Raw genomic sequence first — 3,855 nt, forward strand, 5'->3', positions numbered from 1 at the left:
GGGCCCAAGGAGCTGGGAGGGAACAGAATTAGGACAGCTGACTTAAACTGGCCAAAGGGGTACTGCATACCATATGACATCATGGGGAAGGAGTTTTGAAAGGTGTGGGGGTTTATCACTCTCTCTTCTGCTGCTCAGGGGGCTAGCTGGGCATCGACTTGGAGGGAGGGGGGGTGAGAAATTGCTTGTCCATCCCTTGTTAAATACTTTTATATATATATATATATATGTGTGTGTGTGTGTGTCATAATTATTTTCCTTTTCTCTATATTAGTAAATAGTTTTACATTTCAACCCATGAGTTCTACTTCCCTTCCCTTTTCAAGAAGGAAGTAGAGTTCTACTTCCCCTTCCCCTTTCCTTTCCTCTTCCCCTTCCCCTTCCCTTCTTTTCTCTCCCTCATCCCACTGGGAAGGGGGGGAGTGAGTGAATGGCTGTGTGGTGCTGAGCCGCCTACTGGATTAAACCACAACACAATCCCAGAAGATGACAAACAAACCACAGCTTCAGACAGGAAACTACTAGAGTCTAAACAGTATATGCAGATTTTTCTCTGGATGTGAAGGGTTCCTATACATGCTGTCTGGGATAGAAATAACCCAGTGCATTTCCAAGTCCTGGATCCATTGTGCATACAGGACAGATATTAACTGTAGGATCATAGAATCAGTAAGATTGGAAAAGAACAAAAGGATCATCTAGTTCAACCATCAACCCATCCCCACCATCATACTCACTAAACCACATGTCTCAGTGCAGTATCTATCCTCTTCTTGAACACCTCCAGGTATGGTGACTACACCATCTCCCTGGGCAGCCTGTTCCAATACCTCACCACCCTGAGCAGATATTTTTCCTAATATTCAACCTGAACCTCCCCTAGTGCAGCTTTATATCATTTCCTCTTCTCCTGTCACTGGTACCTGGGAGAAGAGGCTGACTCCCACCTCACCACAACCTCCTTTCAGGGAGCTGTAGAGAGTGATAAGGTCTCCCCTGAGCCTCCTCTTCTCCAGACTGAACAATCCCAGTTCCCTCAGCTGCTCCTCGTAAGACTTGTGCTCCACAACGCACCACAGCACCCTATTGCTGAGTCCTGCTCCCCCACTGAGGCCGTGGTCGAAGGGTTTGTCCCATTGGCCCCATTCCTGACTGGGGAGGAAAATATAGGTTCTGAGCTGTTATTGTGTAAGGCAGAGCCCTGCCACCGAGATGACCACGAGCTATCACCGCCTAAACCTCCCCCCCACCCCGCCATGGCGGCCCTCGGTTTTCCCGCAGCGCCATCTTGCGGCGGCGGCGCGGCGCCTCTCCCATCTCGCTTCGCTCTCCCGTCACCCCTCAGCCTTCCTGTCTGTGGAGAGGTCCCTCTCTGTAACACTATTACAACTTTGTCAGGAACATGGTGAGGAGAGTGGAGTGAGTTCTGGCAGAGGAAATTTAGGAGGGGGAACGGTCCAGTCCGTGGCTGAGGTGATGGGCATGGAGTGTCTTAAAAAAGGCCATCTGGTCCAACTCTCCTGCAATAACAGGGACGCCTACAGCTACATCAGATGCTCAGAGCTCCATCCAGCCTGATCTGGAATGGCTCCAGGAATGGGGCATCCACCAGCTCTCTGGGCAACCTGTGCCAGTGCCTCACCACTCTCACTGTAAAAAACTTTTCTTTATATCCAATGTAAATCTCCCCTCTTTTAGCTGGAGACCATTTCCTCTTGTCCTATTACCACAGACTGCTGAAATTTTTCCCCTTTCTCCTTATAGCCCCCTGTTAAATACTGAAGGGCTGCTCTCAAGTCTCCCCGCACCTTTCTCTAGGCTGAAAAGCCCCAACTCTCTCAGCCTGTCCCCACGGGGAAGGTGTTCCATTTCTTGGATCATTTCTGTGGCCTTTCTATGGATGCACACCAACAGGCCCATGTTTCTCCTGTAATGAGGACTGAACATCTGGATGCAATACTCCAGGTGAGGCCTGGTTAGCACAGAGTAGAGGGCAGGATCACCTCTCTTGTCCTGCTAGCCATGCTTCTTCTGATGCAGCCCATGATACAGTTGGCTTTCTGGGCTGTGAGATCTCAGGAACTCCTGACACTGTGTCCAAAGGAGAGGCCATAAGGTTGCTAAGATATGATACTAGCTCAGCTGGGAACATGGCGATTGCAAAAACAGCAACAGAGAGTCACAGTCCATGGCACAGGACACCAAGGGTAAGGTGGGAGCAGGACCAGTCTGATGGCTGGATGGGAAGGTCCACGCTTTCAGCAGCAGGAAAGGAACAGTTCCAGAAGGGCATGAAGCTGTGCTGTTGGTCCCTGCTCCTTTCCTGGCTCCAGGCTGGCTGGGATGTTTTTAGAAGTGTGTTATAAATCAAGTGATGGTGCCAAGGGTAGTTCTAGCTGGCAACCTTAATAAATGGATCCCTAGGAATCTATGAGTGTGCTCTGCCCTGGAGCTTGGCTGCCCTACAGTAAATTACAGTGCATGGGGCAAACACCCATCCATTCTGGGGGCACTGGTGACTAGCTCTTCACCCTCAGAGATCTGTGGTTTCAACACAGGTACAAAAAGTTCTGGTGGAAACAAGAAATCCTTGCTTCTCTGGGCCATGCACGAGCCATTGCCAGCAGTGGACTGGAACTCAGAGATGGAAGTATCCACCAGGAGGTTTCTGTGTGGTCCAGAACACTAAGATGTGGTGTGCATGAGCCACCGTCAAGGCTTCTCAGACTCTCCAGTGAGGGAAACTGAGTGCAGAGCATGTTGGTAAGTGAACAGCATTCTGAATTGAAGAAGGTGACTGTAGCTTTTATCTGAATGAGGCCAGAGGCTTCACCTCCTGCCCATAGTTAAATGTTAGTGTGCTTTTGAGGAGGGTCTTGTGATGGAGATTCCACAACGTCCCTTAGTGGGTGATTTTTTGGGTGGTCCTATGTGGAGCAAAGAGTTGGACTGGATGATCTTTGTGGGCTCCTTCCAATTCAGTGCATTCTATAGTTCTGTAACTCTGTGATTCCCTTCAGATGTAATATGTCCACCATGTCTTTGCCTATTTGGATGCACTCCTGTGACGATTCTCATCAGAAGCTTCTCTTTCTTATGCATTTGCCAGTAACCTCAACCAAGTTGGCCAGTGGAAAGATGTGAATTAAAAATGTGTTTGATTGTGAGTACAAAATTGCAGCCTTATGTAGCAATGTACACTTAAATGTAGTGTAGAGATACAACCCTGTAGCAGCGATGTGCAAGCCACAAAATGTAGGGCTTTGGCAGCTGATCTGAAGGAGATATCCATGATCTAAGATAAGAGGAGTTTGGTTTTCTCTATCCTCCCAGCAAAATAGGATTTCAGACATAATTTTCCAGCTAACTAGATTGTTGGGATCTCCGTGGGTATTCGGACTGCGTTCAGCAGAGGGCAGTGGTTGGTTTTCACAACTTGGCTGGCAGCATCAGACCTCTCAGATCGCTGCCTTAGGGAGCCTTAGGGTACTGGTTTCTCTGTGAGACTTTGCTGTTTGCTGACATGTCTTTGCTGCAGAGCATCCAAAAAAAGTGTAGAAGGGGATGTTGCCAGCAGGTTCTCCCTGCCTTGCAGCAGTGCAGTGCAACAGAGGTGCCGGTGGGTCAGAGAAATCTCTTGTGGAAATTTAACAAACCTCCCTCTTCCCACCCTGTTTAAGTCTACAGAGCTAGAAAAGAATTTCCAAGGAAAAAATATGCCTTGCCCTGGTTTAAATCTACTGATTTACTGATGCTTTTCAAGGCTCATGGCATTTTATTATCCACAAGTGTTTAATTGAAATAAAAAAAAAACCATAGACCTGCTGCCTATGTTTATAATTTTTCCCTAAACAG

The 3,855-nt window shown here is 48.1% G+C and overlaps 1 long non-coding RNA gene across 6 annotated transcripts in view; it reads left to right on the forward strand.

Annotated features, from left to right (window-relative positions):
* Window positions 1-3,855, forward strand: part of LOC146544808 (uncharacterized) — a 95,862-nt gene that overhangs the window by 53,273 nt on the left and 38,734 nt on the right. For 2 of the 6 annotated variants that reach the window (XR_014882746.1, XR_014882741.1), the window contains one exon: window positions 2,559-2,763. The exons of the other annotated variants lie outside the window; for them this stretch is intronic. This is a non-coding gene — a long non-coding RNA (uncharacterized LOC146544808). The remainder of the gene's footprint in view (window positions 1-2,558; window positions 2,764-3,855) is intronic. 6 annotated transcript variants of the gene reach the window in all.

Source organism: Meleagris gallopavo, chromosome 3 (assembly GCF_905368555.1).
Source record: "Meleagris gallopavo chromosome 3, MGAL_WU_HG_1.1, whole genome shotgun sequence".
NCBI classification, from domain to species: Eukaryota; Metazoa; Chordata; class Aves; order Galliformes; family Phasianidae; genus Meleagris; species Meleagris gallopavo.